Genomic DNA, 24,985 nt, shown 5'->3' with positions numbered 1-24,985 from the left:
TCCCAGTAGTCGTTCCTTAAAATACACACACACACACACACACACACCACCACCACCACCACCACCACCACCACCACCACCACCACCACCACCACCACCACCACCACCACCATCAATTGACTCTTCTCTGAGTTGAAGGAACAGTGAGTAGAGTCATAAATTTTCCCTCTCCATAATCCTGTAATTCTGCAATCCATAAATTCTCTTTCCAAAAAACTCTAGTAACTGCTTCCTGTTGAAGCTTTTTCAACTTCGTCATTGAAAGGCATGTCTTTGAACTGTCATCAAGTTACCTTTCTCCTCCACAAGAGTGTTTTATAAACCAGAGGTGTGCCTGGAGTCAATTAGCAGTCAATTAGTGGGGCGTTGCTTTGGCTTCTCACAGAAGGCTCCTGAGAGTAAGTATCCCTTTGCTTCCTACCTCTGCCTTGACAGCATAACTTCTGAGGCTATCTGTTGGTAACTTTCACCCCTATTTCTTCAATACTAACATCAACTCAGTCTGTTTTCACTTTGCAGTTGCCATATCTCATCAAATAGCCCTATTGAATGTCATCTCAATTACTGACAGTTCTAACAATTCCAATGTGTTTGAAAAATGACCTTCAAAGCACCAGCATTACAAATACTGTTACTGACTGTAATTGAACCAGAATTTAGAGACTTTCAAAGAACTCATCCCTAAGAGAGTAGCCATAATCTGAGTGGTTAACCTGGCTAACTTTTTTTTTATCAGCCCCTACCTTTCCCAAATACCAAACCTGGACCTTTGGGCTTCTAATTTATTAGTGCAAACACCCCAATATATGATCCAGTATAACCTCTACATTCTTCTATTAGTTCCAGACAACACAATCAATCCTATATTTGACATGTCAAGACACCTGGAGCCCTTTTAAAATGCTGATGTTTATATTCTAGTCTCAGAAATTCTGACTTCAGTTTATCTGGACTTTGGATAGCAGTTTTAAGGTTTCCCAGATTGCTCTAAAATGCAACAAAATGTGATAAAAAAAAAAAAAAGCATTATTGTAGCAGAAACGCTGCCTATCAAGATGGCCCTCCACACCTCCTGCATGTTGGTATGTCTCTGCAGGTCCACTTGCCTAGCACTTTGCTGCCCTCTGCTGGCTCTCTTTGCTTATACTTTTTTTATTTGAGTATTCACCTGAAAGAGTATCTGTGCAGAGGTGACATTGAGCTTTGGTGGGTAAAATAATAATAATAATAATAACAATGAAAAATGCAGATGATATTTATTGAGAACATCCCTGGATGTGAGAAAAAAGTACTGAGGAGTAGTGAGTTATTTCTGAACTCACAGTGTTGGAGCAGTAGTTTTTTCTATAGAGGGTGAGAGAGAGGGAGAGGGAAGAGAGGAGAAATATCTGCAACACTGTTCCATTGCTTATGAAGCTTTCTCTCTGCAGGTGGGAACTGAGAGTTTGAACCCGGGTCCTTGCACATAATAACACGTGCCCTTGACCAGGTGATGCAGTAATGTTATCTCCTAAGACTATGTTTGTAATGTTTGAGTGTTTACATTATAGATACTTTTACCATGGATGTTCTGCTTTATCGGGACCATTCTGAAAATATTTTTTGACTTTAAAAGATGATACTATGTGCCAGCCACCTCTTTTCTCACAGTGAAGTTTATCCACATTTAGTAGGTAAGGGAATATAATGCTGAAAAATAAAATGACTTTCCAAGAAAACAGAATGGCTGTAATTAGCTAGAGTCTATGTTCCCCAAAATTCATGGTGCAATCCTAATATCCCAGTACCTCAGAATGTAACTGTGTTTTTGAGATGAAAAATTCATAGGCTTCTGGCAGACCCCCCCACACACACTTCCACACTCCAGTATCCTGAGTGGTGGGCTCTGATTGTAGCCAACCTGCTCTCACCTTTATTGTCAGCACCTCGACAGACTCTGTAGCCAATCAAAGTGTGCCACGCCCAGTCTGAATCTGATCAAATCTGGGTACTTACGTACAAGGTACAAGAGTGTGTAGGTCTGGTGGGATTGGGCCTATAACCTGTTAACGTAAAATAAACGTAACTCCCTGGCCTCCATGAGGCCTCAGGTCTCGTTCTTTGGTTACTTTTGAGCTATAATACAGAAATTTTTACTACATTTTAAAATATTTGCTTTGTGAGAGAGAAAGACTAGGTAAGCATGTTTCTACCATATGCAGGACTGGGCCTCATACAAAGATGGGCTCCATCACTGAATCCTTTCCCTATAGCTTATGACTATAAACTTTTATCTTTCAAAGAGTAAGTTATGATGGCAGAGGAGGACCTAGTAGGGGTCAAACTGTTACGTGGAAAACTAAGAAATGTTACGTATGTATAAACTATTGTATTTTACTGCCGACTGTAAACCTTTAATTCCCCAATAAAGAAATTTTTAAAAAGAGTATGTTATAATAAAGTCATTAGCATGGAAGCTAATTGAATCTGACTAGTGTCTTTATGAGAAGTAGAAATTTAACACAAGCATGCATAAAAGGAAGACAGTCATATACCAGCCAAAGAAAGATCTGGGACAGATCTTTCTCCCATTATCCTCAGAAGGAACCAATCTAACTTGACAATTTGATCTTAAACTTCTAACCTTCCGAGCTACAAGAAAACAAGTATCTGTTTAAGGGCTCTTGTTGCATATTTTTGCTACAGCAGCCCTAGAAAACATATAGTGACAAAATTAGGATTTGGAACCAGTCCTGACTAATTACAAGCCTTGGCTCATACCACCACACCAAAAGATGAATTTTTTGAAACTAAGAACTACCATCATAGTACTGATACTTTATGCTCATCCACACTAGTGTGTCCTTATTTTCAATTTTTATCATAATTACCTTCAGTGTTTCAAATGAGAGTTGTTTCCATAAAATCACTATGTGGTTTGATTCATAGTTAGAACTTGACAATATGTTTTTAAAATGTTGGCATGTCTTTCTGAATCTGCCACATAATTCTTTCAGTGACTAAACTTCTGCACCCCTCATGTTCAATTCAGTCTAAAATTGTTTTGTCTTCTGAAGATCATAAATACCCTCCACTTTTCACCATTGTTATCTGATTTGCCTTTCAAGGTTACATCGTTAATATTCTTTCCTATCCATGAGACTTCTGATTAGCAACATTTTTTATACTAAAACAAAAAGTATGTTCTACTTAGTATTTTTTCCCAGTAAACAACTTGATAATTCAAACTGCCCCTTTTAGCCATGCCCTTTAACTAGATAATGATTTCACAAGCCACTCAGAAAAGCATTCATCCATACTCACTAATTTAAAAACTTGCCTTTTATCCTTTCTTATATAAAAGCTCCTGTTGACTTCTGTTCTAAGGTAGTGAGGGAGAGAAAGAGCAGAGCGAGAGAGAGAGAGAGAGAGAGAGAGAGAGAGAGAGAGAGAAAGAAAGGGAAAAAACAAAGTCTATTCTTAGATCAATTGTACATTTGTGAATGAAATAGCAGTCACATATTTTTAGATCCCACTTCCTATGACTTGCCCCTCCTCCTCGTTTTTCAAGTTTATGTTAATGCTTTTCAGCATCTTGAGGCCAGCAGGCAGGATTTATAGATCAGATTCCTATTGCAACACCAGGATGAAAATACCACAGACTTCTCTTGAGCCTCCACAACCTACCTGAGGTTTTCCTCTGACTCAGAACTTTGTGAATCATCTAGGGAAGACCACAAGATTAACCTTGATGCTCCACTGCTGGATGGATGGGACACTGCCTTCTTGCCATCCAAAAGACCTTTCTGGAGGCTTTTTAGTGAGTTGGGTCTTGGGGTTCCTTTGGAGACTTGGTCTGCCTCCCACAGGCATGTGGGTTGAAATGCTCAATTATCAGAGGAAGCTTAAAGTGCTCTGTGTGGGTGTTCTCAGTGAATAGCTCAAGCTTCTTAGAAGGAAGAAACAGAAAATGACTTCGGATAATATAAGCAGAAAATAATTCATTACAAAATGATTAGGTAGCTCCCAGAATTACCACGAGAGCCAAGAATCTGAACTCTGAAAATGGGCAAATTGTCATGACTGTGACACATCAAGATTCAGATCCAATCCAGAAGGGATCATTCTTGTTCTTCCACTGAGAACTCAGTGTTGTGGTAGCTTCTAGAAACTGGATGCTGTTCATCCATAAGTTATGATTCCTCACTAATTGTAGATACTGGAAATCCTCAAATCCAGAACAAGTATGTGTGATTCTCAAGACAAGTGCTTACTTCTGAGCTGCCATGAATGTTGTCCAATTTAGCACATTCTGTTAACTAAACAACCTCAGAACCTCCCCACTCGCCGCCTCCTCTAAGTAGGCAAATGTCTGTCTCTTTAAAATTTAAGCATGGACTGGAGATATATCTCACCAGGAAGGGTGCCTGCTTTGCCATACCGATGACACAAATTCAAGCTTTGTAGCACCATAGAACATCAAATAAACTTTGGTGTTTTGGTACCATAACTCTTCCCCTACCCCCTCTGTCTCTGTATCTAAAATAAATTGCATTCCAAAGCAGTGAAACTGTATTGCATGAAATCTTGATTATATAAATAAATAAATAAATAGAATTCAAATGAAGTATTTTAGTGTAGAAGAATTTATTTCTAGAATTCTAAAACATTAGCCAATAGCTCTTAACAGTCATTGGGAAAGGATGTACTTTTTTTTTTTTTAGGGAAAATTTTCTTTAGGAAAAATTGCTCATTGCTTCTTATTATAACACACTGTTCATGGGACTGGGTGGTGGCAAAGCTGGCTGATCGCACATGTTACAATGCTCAAGGATCCAGGTTCCCACTGCACAGAGAAAGCTCTGTGAGTGGTGAAGCTGCAGGTGTTTCTCTGTCTCTCTCCTTATCACCCCCTTCCTTCTAGATTTCTGGCTGTCTCTGTCCAATAGATAAATAAAGATAATTTTAAAAATTAAAGAAAAAAAGACATTGTCCATAGCTTGCTGAATCCCGAAGCATCCTCCTATTTCAAATGAAGAGCCAACTTGGAGCAGCACAAGGCGATGAGCTTATTCAGTAGTGTCACCATGCCCTCCAGTTTCCCTATAGAAGGTCTCCTTCACCTCATCTTGGATGAAACTGGAAGGAATCAAGTCAAGTAAGGCAAAAAATAAAGGATGGATGCTAGATAGTCACACTTATAGATGGAGCTTAAGAGAAAAGGACAGAAAGAGAAAAAGACAAAGTAAACTTGAATTGAGTGTAGTGTATTGTACCAAAGCAATGGACTCTGGGAAACAAGGGCAAGCAAGATGGCTTGTAGGGAGGGAGGAGGTATGGAGTTGAGATGTATGATGGTGGACAAGGACTTCAGTGGCAGTGTTTTGCAGGTATCTATTATGAGTAAATGAGAATTTATATCCATTTCTCGCCAACTGTCTTGTGAACCATTAATCTCCCAATAAAATGATATTTTAAATATTAAAAAATAATTTTAAAAATCTGCAGTGAAGGCCAAAACAACCCGCAGGTGAAACATTCTGGAGTCTGTAGAAGTAACAAATCTCACAATAAAAATTAGAACTGTATAACTTCAGACAGAAGGCGAGCCATCTCCTACAGTTTTGAGTTTTGGAATGTACTTAAAATAATCTTGTTTCTCTTTGAATTTCTCCTTAAGTATGCTTCACAAACATCTTTGTTCATCTGTTCATCTAACAAACACTTAGAAATAACAAACCAAGTACCAAATAAATCATTGCATATATAAGAAGGAAACCATAAGAGGATTTTTTGGGGGGAGACAGAGGGGGTTAATGCTTTACAGTGCAGTCACTGACATACGCATCTGCTTTCATTATGTGCCAGGCCCTCAAAGTTTTTGTTTTCCTCTTCTTCATCTTTCTCCCTCCCCAGTGTCCTTTGCTTTGGTGGAATACACCATGTCCAGACCATGTTTTCCTTTGTGCTGTCCTTAACCATCCCTACATTTATTAAGTCCCACTAATAACTGAGATCATTTGATATTCATCCTTCTCTTTCTGGCTCATCTCACTCAACGTGATGTCCTCAGATTTCATCCAAGAGGACACAAAGGAGACAACTTCATCATTTTTAACAGCTGATTACTATTCCATCGTGTAATTTTACAGTTTTTTAGTCACTCATCTGATGTTGGACGTCTGGGTTGCTTCTATATTCTGGTAATTACAAACTGTGCAGCTATGAACATAGGTATACATAAATCTCTTCTGATAGGTGCTTCTGTTTCCTTTGGGTAAATCCCCAGGAGAGGAATTGCTAGTTTCCATATATGCAGTTTTTGTTGTCTCCATTTCACAGTGAATAGTCACAGGATAGTTAGACAGGAGACATCTTGCCTCCTTGCAGGCAATTAGCTTATAGTAACAAACTATAGAAATGATCCCTGAAAGTGTAGTCTTGGCAATTAGCTTATAGTAAGTAACTGAGCTGCTCTGCATGCATGAGTTGCCCAGCCAGAAGGTAAAGGTGAGAAAGGGATATGTTTCAGCCCTAAGCCATCAGAAAATTTAACTATTAATAAGATTAAGAAACCTTTGCTATCATTCATGTCCCTAGAAACTCCTAAACTAAATAAGTATGACAAATAAAGATTCACTTACAAACATGGATAATATAATGTATTATGTAGGAAATGGCACATAGAGGATTATGTAATGACCACAGAAATGTGACACATGTTTGAAAAACAACAAAAATTAATATAATTCTATGTATCTCTGATACCTTCCCAATAATAAAAGAACTAGATAGCTTTACAAATGAAGGTTTCTACAAAACCTTCAAGGAAGAATTAATGCCTATACTTTTTTAAGCTCTTCCAAGTATTGACTACTCCCACCTTCTATGAAGCTAAAATCACCCTGATACAAAAAGCAGACAGAGACACACACAAAAAGAAAGAAAGAAAGAAAGTGCCAATAACTCTGATTAACATAGATGCTAAAATATTGAATAAAATTCTAGCTAACTATATATACATATATATATATATATATATGTTAAAATATTTATACATCCTGATCAAGAGGGATTTATCCCAGGGATACAAAGCTGGTTCAATATACATAAAACAATAAATGTGATCCACCACATCAATAAAAGAAAAACAAAACTACATGATTATCTCAGTAGATACAGAGAAAGCCTTTGACAAAATCCAACATCCCTTTATGATAAAAACACTACAAATAACTAGGAATAGATGGAAAATTCCTTAACTTTGTGAAGTCCATATGTAGCAAAACTATAGCCAACAAAGAAACTGAAAGAATTCCCACCTAGGTCCTTAATCCATTTGGAGTTGACTTTTGTTTCTGATAAAGTAGTTCAGTTTCATTCTTCTGCATGTTTCAACCCAGTTTTCCCAGCACCACTTATTGAAGAGAGCCTCCTACCTCCATTTAATACTTTGGGCCCCCTTATCAAAGATTAGATGTCCATAAGTGTGAGGGTTTAGTTCTGGGATTTTAATTCTGTTCCACTGGTCTGTGTACCTATTTTTGTTCCAGTACCAGGCTGTTTTGATTATGCTTTCTAACCCTTTTTCCAGCCATGACACCATCTCCCCAAACAATAACCCGAGTCCACCTGCATATCAGAGGTCAGGCTCAGGAAAAAATTAGTATAGTCATGGGCCCTTTGCAATATAACTAAAGTAGGCCAATTAGGTATCTTCAAAACAGAGACCGCAAATCTTCATCTGTAATATTCCAGCCTTTAGTTTCATGATTAGTCAACAATTTGTTTGGCTTTGTATGTTAACTCTTTCTTCAGCCACCAGGTTCCAGATGTTACCATGATGCGAAATGGACCTCCCTGGGCAGATGACCCCACCGATGTGTCCTGGAGCCCCACATCCCCAGAGTCCTGCCCCACTAGGGAAAGAGAGAGGCAGGCTGGGAGCATGGATCAACCTGCCAACACTCATGTTCAGTGGGGAAGCAATTACAGAAGCCACAGCTTCCACCTTCTGCACCCCATTATGACCCTGGGTCCATACTCCCAGAGGAGTAAAGAATAGGAAAGCTATCAGGGGAGGGGATGGGATATGGAGTTCTGGTGGTGGAACTGTGTGGAGTTGTGCCCCTCTTATCCTATGGTTTTGTCAATGTTTCCCTATTATAAATAATGATTAAAAAATAATAATTCCCACCTAGATCAGGTACTCAACAGGGTTGTCAATTATCTCAGTTACTATTGTGCATACTGTTGGAAGTTCTTTCCACAGCAATCAAGCAAGAGAAAGGAATTAAAGGGATACAGAGAAGGGCCTAGGGAGTGTTTTATTGTTATGTGGAAATGTTATGCATGTACAAACTATTGAATTTTACTGTTGATGATAAAAGCATTTATCCCCCAATAAAGAAATTTTTAAAAAGGGGGAATACAGATGGGAAAAAAGTTAAACTGCCACTATTAGAAGGCAGCACGGTAATGTACATAGGAAAACCTAAAGACTCCATCAGGAAGCTCCTAAAAACTGTCAAGCCATATAGTAAGGTGTCAGGCTACAAAATTAATTTATAAAAGTTGGTGACATTTTTTATACAAGCACTAAGTCAAAAGAAGAAATCAGTCCCATTCACTCTAGCAACAAAAACAATAAAACATCTAGGAATAAACCTAACAAAAAAGTGAAAAACTTTTATATTATGAGTCCCCATTCAAGGAAATAGGAAAAAAGTGAGAAAGAAGTGGGAAAAATTTCCATATTTATGGACTAGAAGAATTAACATCATCAAAATGACTATTCTACCCAGAGCCATATACAAGTTTAATGTAACCCCGATCAAGGTCCTACTAAATGTTTTTAAGAGAATAGAACAAAAGTGCTAGAACTTTACCTGGAAACTGAAAATGCCTAGAATTACCAAAGCAATCTTGAGAAAAAGGAACAGAACTGGAGGCATCACATTCCCAGATTTCAAACTATATTGTAGTTTATAATCAAAACTGCCTGGTACTGAAACAAAAAAATAGGTGCACTGACCAATGGAATAGAATTGAGAGACCTCCCAAAGCCCCTACCACCTATAGGCACCTAATTTTTGACAAGGGGGCCGAAACTATTAAGCAGATAAAGGGTAGTGTTGGAAAACTGGGTTAAAATGTGCATAAACTACTGCAAAATATATACCTGAAAGCAGGATTACACTAGAGTTTGCAGTGAGTACCTCCCTAACACTTCCTCTCCACTATTCCAATCTTGGGATCCATGATTGCTCAACAAATTGTTTGGCTTTGTATGTTAACTCTCTTTTCAATCACCAGGTTCCAGATGCCACCAGGATGCTGGCTAGGCTTCCCTGGATTGAAGACCCCACCAATGTGTCCTGGAGCTCAGCTTCCCCAGAGACACACCTTACTAGGGAAAGAGAGAGGCAGACTGGGAGTATGGACCGACCAGTCAACGCCCATGTTCAGCGGGGAAGCAATTACAGAAGCCAGACCCTCTACCTTCTGCAACCCTCAACGACCCTGGGTCCATGCTCCCAGAGGGCTAGAGAATGGGAAGGCTATCATGGGAGAGGGTGGGTTATGGGGATTGGGTGGTGGGAATTGTGTGGAGTTGTACCCCTCCTACCTTATGCTTTTGTTCACTAATCCTTTCTTAAATTAAAAATTTAAATAAAAAAAAAAAGAGAAAAAAAAAATGTGCAGAAGGATGAAATAGAATCACTACATTTCAATACATACTAAAGTAAACCCCAAATATGTCAAAAGTTTGGATGTTAGATCAGAGACTATGAACTACTTAGAGGAAAATATTGGCAGAACTCTTTCCATCGAAATTGTATAGATATATTCTATGACACAAGTCCAATTGCAAGAAAGACTAAAATAAAAATAAAACCAGTGGGACTATATCAAATTAAAAAGCGTCTGCACAGTAAAATAAACCACCACCCAAACAAAAAGATTCCTTTCAGAATAGGAGATCTTTACATACATCAGACAAGAGGCTAACAACCAAAATACATAAAGAGTTCACCAAACTCAGCAAACAAATGACTCCATCCAAAAAACGGGTAGAAGAAATGAATAGAATATTCACAGGAGATCCAATAAGCTAACAGACATATGAAAATATGTATCCATGTCACTGTCAAATAAATGCAAATAGAGACAACAAGGAGATACCACTTCACGCGAAGTGGAGGGGATAAAGGAACTTTCCTACACTGCTGTTGGGTATGTAAATTGATCCAACTCCTGTAGAGAGCAGTCTGGAGAAACTCTCAGAAGGCTAGAAATTGCCAGGTAGGATATATCTCAAGGAATCACACATACCCATACAAAAAAGACCTGTGTATACCTGTGTTCATAACAGCACAATTTGTAGTAGGAAATCCTGATATATCAGCTATTTAAAATGAAAAATTCACCTTCACCTCATCTTGGATGGAGCTTGAAGGAATCCTGTTAAGTGAGATAAGCCAGAAAGAGAAGGATGAACATGGGATGATCTCACTCATGAACAAAAGTCGAGAAACAAGAACAGAAAGGGGAAACACAAAGCAGAACTTGACTGAGTTGAGTGTATGACACCAAAGTAAAGGACTCTGGGGACAAGGGGGAAGGGGACTTTCAGGTAGGTTCTGGTGCATGATGGTGGAGCAGGACCTAGGCTGGGCTGGGGTGAGAGTGTTTTGCATTAAACTTAGACAGTTTACACAGGTACCATCAATTCAGTTTACTGTAAACGATTAATCCCCCACATAAAATTAGAAAAATTTAGTAAGAGCAATGGAGAAATATTATCATCTGATGATCAAGGTAAAGCGGACAAATAACTTGCAAAGAATAAAAATCTACAGATATGATTAAAGTTTCTGTTCGGGTAAGTGACCATGCATTTAGAATAGGGTTGTTTTATACAAATTTAAGATAGAATTGTCTTTGTAACATTAGTAATAGCTACAACTTTGGGTGATGAGCACCTGACTCATCAGCTATTTAATTTTTCACAAACTGAGAATATGATGTCCAGCAAACAAATATTGAATAGGTAAAAATTTTACTTTGGTGACAGTAGCTTTTGATGTACAGATACAAATCATCTTTGCCCACTGAATGAAAGGAGTTAATGTGCTATTTCATGGATTCCTTCCTAGATGAATCAGAAGGATCCAGATTGAAGCTGGACAGATTTAAGGTAACATTTGTGGTAAGAGCAAAGACATCTTTAGCAGTTGTCTACCCACTGGCAACAACCAAATAATAACATACGCCAGAAGGGGGCATTTTCCTATTGACTGTGAAAGCAAACCAAAGCTGATGGTGTGAAATTTTGATTTTATTTGTATTTTATATTTTATGTTTGCTTATGGAGTCAGGGTCTCATCTATATGCATTTTCACAGCTCCCAAGACATGTTTTTGTTTGTTTGTTTGCTTGCTTTCCTAACTCAAATAGGAAACCAGAGTTACTTCTGATACCACAGCACCTGCTTTGGAACTGGACTAAGAATATTATGAAGTATGTGTTCCACCTGCTAAGCTATCTCCTTGGCCCTGTTACAATTTCTTATTGCTTTTTATTTTTTCCTCAAAATTAAACCAATGGGAAAAGTAAAGTCTCTGGCTTCATTCAATATTGCATACCTCTTTATCAAGAAACATAATCTTCCTCTTTTGTACCTAAATATTGTTTAATCCCCCCCATAATTTAAATTCCTTTTTCTAAATAAATGTTACTGGTTCTTAAACATACAGATTTTTTCCAAAATGTTAGCGCTTCCCATTTATACAGATATAGATATAGATAGATAGATAGATATTAGGCAAAGAAAGGGCTTAGTACTAAACCTATTTTCTAATATATTCAAGTGCTATTTTCAGAATGTTAAATAAAAATTCCATTTTCTAGATATGCATATCTCCAAGGAGCTTTAGAGGAAATTATTGAATTATATCAGTACACTGTGTTTTTCTACATGCTTTTCTAGCCAGTGTCTCCATTAGTGGAATCAACTTGAAAGCCAGTGAAATATTTCAGTGAGATAGCAGAATTTTAATATCAGCTAATGAAACTAATTTCTTGACTCATCCATTTGCTTTTTCAAGGGCATCCAACCAAACAGGCTTTTATGAAAACAAATAGGTTGTCTTTCTCTTATTAAATCAACTCTGAGATATTAGCCATCAGCACTGGGGAAGAGAAGTCCAGCTCTATTTTTGAATCCTTCTTGGTAACAAATGGAATCAACAGTTTAGTCAGAAAGCAACAACCTAATTAAGACATAATTTTATTGGGGGGGGTGACATTTTTTGTTTATCACCTGATCTTTGTCACTGACTTGCTTACAGTGATGGCTTACATTCTTGTCTCTGATTGACATGTGTTTATATCTCTTCATGAAGACGACAGCACTTCTAAAAAAAACGGCTAGTGTTACTAGTATTATTTTGAATTTTTAAATAAAGAGGCTACCTACATTCTCTTTACTGCAGTAATCTTTTTATGAATATGCTGTTATTCATTGTTTGTTTATAAAATGTTATTACCATTAGAAAACAGCATTCAATATCAAATAAAAAATTAAATACATGCAAACTATCGAACTGCTGCTACAATCCCTGTAGTCTGTCAGCCACATTAATTTTTTAATTATCTTTATATATTGGATAGAGACATCCAGAAATCAAGAAGGTAGGGGGAGATAAAGAAGGAAAGAGACAGAGAGACACCTGCAGTGCTGCCTCACCACTTGTGAAGCCTTGCCCCTGCACATGGGGATCAGGGTCTTGAACCCAGATCCTTATACATTGTACCCTTAACCCAGTGTAGCACCATCCAGCCCCTCACATTATTTTTTCACAATATTTTTTAAATTATTAATTCACTTCTTATTATGAGAGAGATATAATGTGAGGAACAAATACAGAGGTAAAAGCACTGCTCAACTCTGGCTTATGGTAGTGCAGAAGAATTGAACTTGGAATCTCTGGGGCCACCTCAGGCATACAAGTTGGTTTTCTAACAAACTGGGCTATCTTCCAGGCTCTATTTTTCATATCTCCCAAATGCCTTTCTCTTTTTTTCATGGTCATCACTATTCTCTTACTTTCACTCTTTCGTGTATTCTGCCTCTCTCTCTCTCTCTCTCTCTCTCTCTCTTTCTCTCTCTTTCTCTGGATTTCTGGATTATTTGAACTGCCTCTGAGGAATCCCATAGGTGCTCTGGCAGGAGGAGGTTATCTTGAAAGGACTTCATTAACCTGCCAGGGATTTGTCACCCACAGAGAGAGCTGACGGTGCCTAGGCATACACATGTCCCTAAGAATGACCCATAGCTAGTAAGTGTCTGTCAGGAGCATGGAAAGCCAGCTCCCCTATTTAGGCTGGTCAAACACTGAAGCACAATGTGACTCTCAAGGACTCCCATTGAGACCAAACGACTGGGACTCTGCTTGAGATTCTATTCTTGCATGACTCCTTCCCTTTCTTTTCTTTTCTTTTTTTTTCTTTTTTTTTGCTTCCCCCTACTTTCAGAGAAGCTTCCCCAAATAGGACTTCCTTCAGTTATACCAAAGTACTCATCTCTGAGCCATCATCAAAGGCGACCAAATTTAAGATCGTCACCCAGGAGGTTTTGTTCATGTCATTATAGGAAGACTAGCACTTCAGAGATTCGGGTCTGTCATGAAATCACTGTGTTTCACATTTGCCCAGAATTGTCTGGTTGCTCCTAAGAACATCTTGACAGCTTCACATGGTAAATGAGTTCATTGTGATCTTGTACTTTATGGCCTTTCATTCTTCTTTCCTGCCACATGTAAGCCCAATGAGACTTTTCAGCTTCTTCAAAACTCTCACCAGACTATTGTGCTTCTCACACTACTTGCTCTGCCTGAATCAATTGTCAGAATCTTTAATAAGGCCACTCCTCCTCTAGCGTGTTCCCATCGTTTCTGGGAAGTTGATTCGATTCTTACCTTTCTCAGATTGAGATATGTGTTCCCATGTCATCACAGAACTAAGGATATGTTCTATGATGTTACCTGCTCTACTTCTGGCATAGCTCACTAGAGATGTGTTAGCTCTGTGTGGGAATGGGCCTCAGGCACACGCCATAGCTATCACAGTATGTGGTATAGAGTTGGTTCTTTGTAAGACAGACGGTACTGACTAAGTGACTGCAGACACAGACACAGGTGAAAATTCAGATCAACTTATCATTTGCATGGGGATTCCCTCTATACAAGATGCTCAAAACCACTTCACAAACTTATAAACAACTTATTTCCCACTTAGTTACTTTAATTGTTATGTCAAAAGATGAAATCTTCGGAGTCCGGCAATAGCGCAGCGGGTTAAGCGCACGTGGTGCAAAGTGCAAGGACCTGTTTAAGGATCCCGGTTCAAGCCCCCGGCTCCCCACCTACAGGGGAGTTGCTTCACAGGCAGTGAAGGTGAAGCAGGTCTGCAGGTGTCTATCTTTCTCTACCCCCACCCCGTCTTCTCCTTCTCTCTCCATTTCTCTCTGTCCTATCTAACAACAATAATAACTACAACAACAATAAAACAACAAGGGCAACAAAATGGAAAATAAATAAATTTTTTTAAAAAGATGAAATCTTAAAAGTTCCATAGGAAAAGAGTATAATATGCTTAGTTACACTCCAAGATGCTCAGATGATCATATAAGTAGTAAAATATTAATATTAAGCAAGAAAAGCAAATCAATATGATAAAAATTTTAAGATATTAATACATTTTGTAAAAAAAATTAAGGATGGTGCTATGAGAATGTATAATATACTACCTTTTGGCAACTTTTTCATTTTTTTTTCAAGTCTGTGTATTCACGATGATCTTGAACTCAAACTGACTTGAAATCAATGCTCTGTCATAGACAATAACATGGAGGCGAAACACAAGAGAGCGTTCAGATATGAAGAAATGGCACTCAAGGACAAGAATCTAAGAGGCATAGTCATCCTTCATCCTTCTTACTTGGCGTATGAATAAAAATGTAAAAGTTGACAATATGTTCAGAGATAACACAGTGTTCAGATTGTTTCATTTGATAGTTTCTAACTGAAAATCGTTAAATCAAAAATATTGGCTGACTTTCTTTCAGAAGCCCTAATAAAAAGATTATTTTATGTGTTTTTAGTTAGGGTAATTTGAGTGAAAAACAATTTAACAAAAAGGAATTGTCATTGTTTAAAGACTGGTCCACAATGCTACAGACTAAACATCTGTGCCTCCCCCACCAAATTATGTACAAATACATAGAATGATGGCATTTTTGTATTTGGAGGTATAGTCTATGGGATTAAGTGTAGCCATAAAGATGAAGATAAATCTCCCTTGATAATTAGTGTTCTAACAAGAAAAGGAAAAGATCAGAACTAGTAGCTGGCATTTACTTTCCACTCTTTCTCTCTGCCATGTGAGAATAAAAGAAAATCGACAAACCAAGAAATCTGTCATCAATTTGAAGCTGGCCTTCTTGACCTCTAGAACTACGAACAGTAGATGTTTGAACTACCCAGTCAGTCTATGATATTTTGTCCTAACTAAGTCAAGTGCTGAAACTTTCCAAGTGTCATAGTGAAAAAGTCATTAACTGTCTATGCCTTGTGTAAGAAAAGCTGAAACTGCATAGTTAGTTTTCCCTTCTCCTTTCTCCAAGTTTTCCTTAGTGGTATGAAATGTCTAAAGGGCTGCAGAGAAATTAAAATAGATTCTTTACTGATTGAAGAAGAAATACTCACGGTCTATTTCATGTCTCATTTTATATGGTTATTAAAATCTTGTTTGTTTCTTTATCATGTGATTCCAATATTAAATCTTAGCAGTTTCTGACTTTTCTTTAAAAAAAAAATACTGTTTCATGGCTGGCAAAATAACTCACTTGAATTTATGCCCACTTTGTCATGTACATGACCCAGGCTCAAACCCAGACCCCCACAATATTCAAAAAAGCATCATATAGTTCTCTCTCTCTCCCCCCTCCCCTTCTCCCTCTCCCTCTCTCTCCACTTCTCCCTCTTCCTTCCCCTCCCCTTCTCCCTCTCCCTCTCCTTCTTCCTCTCTGAAAATAGTTGACCAGCAGTGGTAAAGCCCAAGTGATGCCAACTGGAAAGAAAGACATGATCTGAGCAGACAGCATAATGGTTCGGCAAAAAACTAGATTCTAATGCCCGAGGTTCTGAGGTCCCAGGTTCAGTCCTCAGCGCCGCCAAAAGTCAGAGCTGAGTAGTGCTCTGGTGTTTCTTTCTGTGTCTTTCTCATAAGTATATCAAAAATAAATAAAGCTATAATGTTAAAAAATGGCATTCCAATATGTCATCTAAGGTTACTAAATAATTTTTTACTGAGTTCTTCTATTCCTCTAAGACCTGGGCCTTCTTAGCAAAGGACACGAAACATGAAAACAGCTAAGAAGCTGTTTTAGCTTAGAAGCTAAGATAATATATGCCTCTGGAGTGATTTGCAGCTGCCCCAGTGTTGTAAAAATCTATTGATCTTCTTTGCCTCCCTGGAGAGACCTAGAGGCTTGCTCATAGTCCAAGCAATTCTTCTCTCCAAGAGGAAAAAAAAAAACAGGCAGATGTGCAAACAGTCCAATAAAAGCTTTAATCTCCTAATTTTCTTTCTTTCTCCTGTGGAGCACTGCACATGCAGATAGACATCTGGCACTTAGCTATCACATGGTTGCCCATGAGGTAGGGCATTGGGAACTTACACAAGGTGCTGCTGCTCAGGCTGCTGTTTTCACTCAGAGTGATAAGCCATCCGTGTCTCAGTGTCTGCTATCTCTTGCTGTATATGTCTGCAAAAACATGGCAAACAAACTTGTTAGCTTGCAATTAGGGTAAAATCTTGGATATTTCACAGTTTCAGACTTAACACCCAATTTTAAAAACTCCAAGAAAGTGATTAGAGAACATTCTGGCATATTCTCCCATAAACACAGTATTGCTAAGTACCCTCTGGTGTTATATACTACAAAGAAATATATTCTTCATTTTAAAATCCTGTCTTGTACTATGACGGAAAAAAAATAACTTGTTAAAAATAACTGAGAGTCAAGTTATATGTTTTATATGAAAACTGGCTATTTTAACTTTAGCTTGGTCTCATTTCAACTTCATTTGAGAGATCATGGATGATATAGGCTAATAATACAGCAATTAACTTTTTTTAAAGGTCCTGGAAAAGGGTAAAGGATGACAGAGGACCTACTGGGGTTTGTATTGTTATGTGGAAAATTGCTAATTGTATGAACTATTGTATTTACTGGTGAATATAAAACATTAATCCCCTAATAAAGGGAAAATGTTAAAAAAAAAAACAAGTGTGTTAAAAATTTTATATATTGGGAAACTAAAAGCAAGACCTGATCAAATTGTAAGTAGGGCACCAAAGTAAAAACCCAGTGGTGAGGGGTAGACATGCAGCTTCCTTGGCCAGTGGGGGGTGGGAGTGGGCGGGAGGGATGGGTCACAGTCCTTTGGTGGTGGGAATGGTGTTTATGTACACTCCTAGCAAAATGTAGACATATAAATCAGTAGTTAATTAATATGAGAGGGGGAAAATCAATTGTATGTCTCAAAGTTTCTCAAAACACAAACTGAATCCTTTTAATATATAGGCTGTATATTTGATATGCGGACTCTCTCAAAAGCCTAGACCAAGTAGATTAGAAGCATCCAATAGCACAGCTATATACAAGATACTGGATACTGTACAGCAAACCAAAACAAAAGGACTTTTCAAAGTTAACCCAATTACCAAATAATGTGATGATAACATTAACTATCAGTTGTCTTTTTGAACCCTAAGACAGCAGGAACCTCACATCTCCACTATAGAGCCCCTACTTCCCCCAGTCCTGGAACCCTTGGATAGGGCCCACTTTCCCGTATGCCTCTCCCAATCCAAACCAAATAATATTGCATTCGCCGATCACAACCTAACCAATGCAACGATTGCCACCTCAACATGCTTCACCTCAGACTGTGTCCAGAGACTTCACGTGTGGAATGACAACCCTTCAGCTTCATTACTCGGGTGAGACCTTTCCTTTTATAGTACACTCTAATTTCATCTCAGGTAGTTCACTTTCTAACAAAGTCCCATAACCTAGATATACACCAGTTTCTGTGCACACGTATCATAAACTACTGCAAAATATATACCTGAAAGCAGAAGTACACTAGAGTTTGCAGTGAGTACCTCCCTAACACTTCCTCTCCACTATTCCAAGCTTGGGATCCATGATTGCTCAACAAATTGTTTGGCTTCGTATGTTAACTCTCTTTTCAATCACCAGGTTCCAGATGCCACCAGGATGCTGGCCAGGCTTCCCTGGATTGAAGACCCCACCAATATGTCCTGGAGCTCAGCTTCCCCAGAGACACACCTTATTAGGGAAAGAGAGAGGCAGACTGGGAGTATGGACCGACCAGTCAACGCCCATGTTCGGCGGGGAAGCAATTACAGAAGCCAGACGTTCTACCTTCTGCAACCCTCAATGACCCTGGGTCCATGCTCCCAGAGGGATAGAGAATGGGACAGCTATCATGGGAGGGGGTGGGATATGGAGATTGGGTGGTGGGAATTGTGTGGAGTTGTACCCCTCCTACATTATGTTTTTGTTCATTAATCCTTTCTTAAATAAAAAATTTAAAAAAAAAGAAATACTGAAGTAAAAATTTTTTTTATATATTTATTTATGTATTGGATAGAGATAGAGAGAAATCAAGTAGGAATGGGGAAGTAGAGAGGGAGAGAGGCAAAGAGACACCTACAGCATTGCTTCACTGCTCAGGAGGCTTCCCCCTTGCAGGGAGAGAGTGTGGGGTTTGAACATAGGTCCTTGTATACTGTAACATGTGCTCTCAATGGAGCACACCACCACCCTGCCCGGCAAATAATTTTTCAAACAATAGTGTAATATGACGTTTCTTTTTGTTTGTGCCGACATCTGCTTGTCAAACCTCGAGACTGTGGCGAGCTTTTATTCCAGTAAGAAACTATGCTTTTGTTTCAAGTAATGTTATTCTGAATGCTCCAAAATACTTTTGTTCTTTGAGGAGGAGGATGTCCAGTGCTTATAATCACTGTGCAATTTTTTACACCAAGAGGATGGGTGAAGATCTCTTGATCAGTTGGAAAGGAAATCTCTCCCAAATAGGAGGTGATATGATAATTCCTGTTTGCTACATATCTAAATGACCCAGTTCTGGCCAAAGAAATAGAAGGGAAATTTAGTTGGGAAGAGGCACTCCATTCCAAATAAATGTCTGGACAGTAGGGTGGGTGGAGATAATTCACTGGATAGAGTGCACACTTTACCAGGTATGTGGACCCAGGTTCAAGTGGTGGATACCACATGGGAGGACCATGCAATGAGGGAGTTTCCAAGTGGTTGAGAGATGCTATGGTGTCTCTCCTTCTTCCTGCCTCCTCCCCCTCCCTCTCCTTGGTCTCTCACCCTGTATTTGGAAAAATAAAAAGAAGAAGAGGACAGAGGAGGAGGAGAGTAGAAGGAGAAGAGAAGGAAGAGACGGGGAAGGAAAAGAAGAAGAAAGTCTGTCTGGAGAAGTGAAATAATGCAGGTGCAAACTCCTGGAAGGAGAAAAAGAAGGTACACAATGTCAAATGCAAAGCTAAACCAGGTAGTGGGTGGTGGTGTATCTGGCTGAGTGCACATGTTAGAATGTACAAGGATCCAGATTCAAGCCCCCAGGGGGAAAGCTTCAAGAGTGTTAAAGCAGTGCTACAGGTGTCTTCTAGTCTCTCTCCCTTTCTATCGCCTTCTTCATCTCAATTTCTGGCTCTCTTTATCCAATAAATAAATAAAGTTAACTAAAATAAAATAAAATAAAATAAAAAGTTAAACCTTCTCAGAAGGCTTTCCACCCTTTCAATTAGTCCTTAGGATTGTGGACATGATGCCTTGCTTGACAACAGCCAAGACATACTGAGGAGTTGTCTATGGGTTTGCATGTATAGAATGCCTTAAATTTAGTCTCTGGAGCCAAATAATTCCAGCTCAATAGTCTGATATCTCTCCAGACTCTCTCATTAAAATAAGTAAATGAGTATTTATAGAAAGGTCAGGGAGCAATCTTGGAGGTGGCACAGTAGATAAAGCCTTAGAAATTCAAGGATAAGGTCCTAAATTCAGTCACTGGTATCACAAGTGCCAGTCATGCTGTGGTTCACTTCCTCTCTCATAAATAAATAAATGTACACACATGGGTGTGCCTGTGTGTGTGTGTGTGTGTGTGTGTGTGTGTGTGTGTGTGTGTGTCTGTGTGTGTATGTGTATCATATTGCGATCACAGGAAAGGATGTTGTAACTAAAAATTAAAAGGGGCTTTGGCTGCGGCACGTAATGGATTCGGCTGAAGGACAGCTGGGAGTAAGTTTAAAAGAATCAAGGTTTTCTTAGGGAGTTACAAAGGCATGGGACATTATTTTAGGTCCTGCAAAATGTGCAATTATCATCAGGGGTTAAGAATATGCTAGCTCCATAAAGTCCATGGCTATAGCCAAGTCTTATTAGAGTTTATTTACCCACTAGCTGAGTCACATGTTCAATTCGCAGGAGAAGTAGCCATGGTGGGTACCTCGACAGCCTCAGCCAAGGTAATTGTGACCAAGAGAAGCAGCAGCAGCCAGAAAGAGACTGGAATCCTTACTGGCTGCGCTTTTAAGTCTAGTCAGCCCACCCACAATGCTTTGTGCATTTGCACAGGGGGATCCACCCACATCCCACTATGCGCTTGCACAGATAACATATGCTCTGTGGCCAGGGCTGACGTCAGCTGAGCGCTACAGTCGTCTGTATACTGCATGACAACAGAAGGATACTAGGAAAACGGAATTCTTGGGAATATTATTGAAGGTGGCCTGGCTGAGCACACATGTTCCAATGCAGAAGGACCTAGGTTCAAGCCACCCCCCCCAACTGGCAGGGGGAAGCTTCACAAGTGGTGAAGCAGGTGTTTCTCTTTCTCCTCTATCCCCCCCCCCCACCTCTCAACTTCTGGCTATCTCTATCAAATAAATAAAAATAATTTTAAAAAATTTTAAATGGGGGGTGGGGCGGTAGTGCTACAGGTTAAGCGCACATGGCGCAAAGTACAAGGACCTGCACAAGGATCCCGGTTCAAGCCCCCGGCTCCCCACCTGCAGGGGAGCAGCTTCACAGGCGGTGAAGCAGTTCTGCAGATGTCTGCTTTCTCTCCCCCTCTCTGTCTTCCCCCCCCCTCCATTTCTCTCTGTCCTCTATCCAACAACGAACAACATCAACAATAACAATGATAACCACAACAAGGCTACAACAACAAGGGCAACAGAAGGGGGGAAAAATAGCCTCCAGGAGCAGTGGATTTGTGGTACTGAGCCCCAGCAATAACCCTAGAGGCAAAAAAAAAAAAAATTTAAATTAATATTTTTAAAAAGGAATACTACTAAATAGCTGAACCTGATTCAGCAACTCTGACCTGTTACCATCTCACTAATGAATTAAGTAAGCCTTTGCTTATAAAAGCTACACAACATAGAAAAAATTCTGATAAATCTACAGCCTCTTTTTGAGAGGGTACAACATGAAATCTTAATCATATCTTAATCATATGTAGCATCTAGGAATATATACTTATTATATATTATATATTTTGTATGATATATACATATATATATGTTATGGGTGTGTCCCTAAATGCCTCAATAATTACAGAAATCTCTGCCTCAGCCCTACAGCTTTCCCTGTTTGGTCTCCTTCCAGAAAGGCTAGTGAGTACTAATTAACTTGCTAAAGACTTGCTCAATGTGAACATTGAGTGGTGCTATTATTTTCCATCTTTAATATTTTTAGTGAGTCATCTGAAATTAGATCAAAGACCTGACCCATTTAACTCTGCTGAACTGCTGGTGACTAAGAACTGATAGGAAGTCATCACATTGACATATTCAAATAGCTGACGATCACTGTTACATAAAAGTCATAACATAAGTGACAAATGATATTAAATATTGGTTTAGCTGAGAGAAAAATGTACAGTGTGTGCTGTAATTATAATAACCTTCAGAGAAAAAAATTGATATATAAAGAACTTTTGTCTGACAATTTAGATAAAAAGCAAGTAAATATATAATTTTGGACATTACGTTTGTAGGTATTTTCATTTCTGAAAGGATATTAGATTAAATATCTTAAACTCTTTTAACTGAAAGATATTCATTCAGATAGTGAGGAAAATATGTCTTTTATCTGTATCTTTCTAAATACATTGTATCTTTGGTAAGATAGAAAGGAATTCACAGAAGAATTAAAAACAGATTAAAGAGGAAGAGAAGGGGGGAGAAGAAGAGGAGGAAGAAGATAAAAGGAAGAAGGGAGGGAGAAAAAGGAGGGGAAGACCGGAAGAGAAGAGTTTGTTGGAAAATGCAGGATCTAGGTAAGCACCCAGGCTCATCTGAGTCCCTCAGAGTCTCCGTGGCCTCAGGGTTTTGATGATTTATGATGATAGAGGAGACAGAGGTATAAATAAGTCGGGAACCCAAAAAGCTCACCTCAGAGAGAAATAAATCTACAACATGCAGGGAGAGAATAAGTATTCCTTCCTGTCTTATCTTGGCTCCACATGCATAGAAAAATAATTTTTCCATGAGGCTTCTTTCTGAGATCAGACCAGATCTGGAGTGTTCAGGATGGTATGGCCAAAGGCTCCCTGAGGATTGCTAACAAGGCAGGTGTGGATTCTGATATCAGTAATCTGAGGCTTTAGTAAGTTATAGAAGAGAAATTTTTATCAAAATGAATCCAATATTATGCATAAAGACTAAATATTTAAAGCACTTATTTAATATAAATATCTTGTAACAGTACATAACTTTTGTTTTTCTTTCAGGGTTATCACTGAGGCTCACTGCTGGCACTATGAACTCACTGCTCCTGGAAGCCCTTTTTTCCATTTTACTGGATAGGACAGAGAGAGGAGGGGAGAGAGAGAGGGGAAGAGAGAGAGGAGGAGAGGGAGAGAGAGAAGTAGAGGGAGAGGGAGAGGGAGAGGGAGAGGGAGAGGGAGAGGGAGAGGGAGAGGGAGAGAGAGAAGTAGAGGGAGAGGGAGAGGGAGAGAGAGAAGTAGAGGAAGAGGGAGAGGGAGAGGGAGAGGGAGAGGGAGAGGGAGAGGGAGAGGGAGAGGGAGAGGGAGAGGGAGAGGGAGAGGGAGAGGGAGAGGGAGAGGGAGACCTGCAGAGTCGCTTAACTGCTTGTAAAGCAGACTTCCTGTGGTGGGAAGCTAGGGGCTCAAACCCAGGTATTTGTATGGGTCCTTGCACTTAGTACTATGTGAATGTAACTGGTTATGTGATTGCCTAGCCCCTAGAACATAACACTTTAAAAGCTGAAAATAATACAAAGATCAGAAAAACATCACATTTTCTTTAATATTTTTCAAAATATTTATTTCCTTTGTGTTGCCCTTGTTCTTTGTTGTTGTTGTTGTTGTAATTATTATTATTGATGTCATCATTGTTGGATATGACAGAGAGAAATGGAAAGAGGAAGGGGAGAGAAAGAGAGACACTGGCAGACCTGTTTCACAGCCTGTTAAGGGAGGTGGGGTGCCTGGAGCTGGAACCGGGATCCTCACACCAGTCCTTGCCAGTCCTTGCACTTCAGGCCACGTGCGCTTAACTCCCTGTGCTACCACCCGACTCCCAATTTTCTATTGTATAATTGTCTAATACACCAGTTGAATAGTATCTGTATTTTTTTACTGCACATTCCTTGATCATCTCTTCCTTTTCTTTTTCTCTGTTTTTAATATTTATTTATTCTCTTTTGTTGCCCTTGTTTTATTGTTGCAGTTATTGTTGTTGTTATTAATGTCGTTGTTGGATAGCACAGGAAGAAATGGAGAGAGGAAGGAAGACAGAGAGGGGAAGAGAAAGACACCTGCAAACCTGCTTCTCTGCCTCTGAAGCAAACCCCCTGCAGGTGGGGATGCGGGGGCTCGAATAGGGATCCATGATCCTTATGCTGGTCCAACCAGAATCTTTACGCTGGTCCTCGTGCTTTGCACCACCTGCGTTAATCCGCTATGCTACCCCCTGACTGCCTCTCTGTTTGTTTTAATAGAGGAAATATTGATTTTCAGGTTTGTTTCTGTTATCACAAGGTTATGTTTACTCATCTGTATAAGAGTTTTGTCATATTAATTCTATTGAAAAGATAGATCTCAGTCTTTTCTAGCATAATTGGTTAAACACAATTTTAATATTACTTTAGAAAGTCTATTATTGTGTTACAATTTGCTATTGGTAACATGGAAATTTTTAAGATTATTATGAATAGCAAAAACTCTACTTCTTCCTTTGAGAACTGGGAGATTTCAGAGAATTTGACATTTTTGTATGCAGTACCAAATCTTACACACCTTTTGGATTGATGATATTCATTAAATAATCATTTATGGTTTATTGCTTTACATTTGCTTCTTTCCATGTTAATATCTCCTGTCAAAATAGTCTGAAACTTAAATCTTCGCATGTATTTCTGACTTAACTCCGTTTACCAAATGGATTATCTATCAAACAAACCAAGATTTGTTTTGCTACTTCTATTTGACATTTCTCTTTCTCCTTCACTCTCTTCATTTCCTTCTATTTGGAGGTTAAGGGTTTACAGTACAGTTGTTTACACATGGGTAAAATTTCTCATCTCAGAATGATAGGTGTCTGTAAAACACTCGAAATATTGCTTGCTGTATGAGAAATAAAACGCTTTTTACTGTAATTTACATCCTGTCTTGACAGCAAGATAATCTCTCTTCATTTTCTTGACTGTCTTTATTGCCTTGGCTTCAAATTTCACTTTTTAAAAAATCTGAATCATGTTGCAGTTCTTGAAGAGGCAAATTAAAGATTATAGCATAGATCTAAGTAGGAGCCCACATAGGATTAGTCATCTTTTTAAAATAAAACA

The 24,985-nt window shown here is 38.9% G+C and overlaps 1 pseudogene; it reads right to left on the bottom strand.

Moving 5' to 3' along the window:
- Positions 1-6,346: 6,346 nt before the first annotated feature.
- Positions 6,347-6,422, bottom strand: LOC132535355 (small nucleolar RNA U3; annotated as a pseudogene).
- Positions 6,423-24,985: the final 18,563 nt, after the last annotated feature.

This window comes from Erinaceus europaeus, chromosome 21 (genome assembly GCF_950295315.1).
Source record: "Erinaceus europaeus chromosome 21, mEriEur2.1, whole genome shotgun sequence".
Classification (NCBI taxonomy): Eukaryota; Metazoa; Chordata; class Mammalia; order Eulipotyphla; family Erinaceidae; genus Erinaceus; species Erinaceus europaeus.
This window is presented reverse-complemented; position numbering and strand designations above follow the sequence as displayed.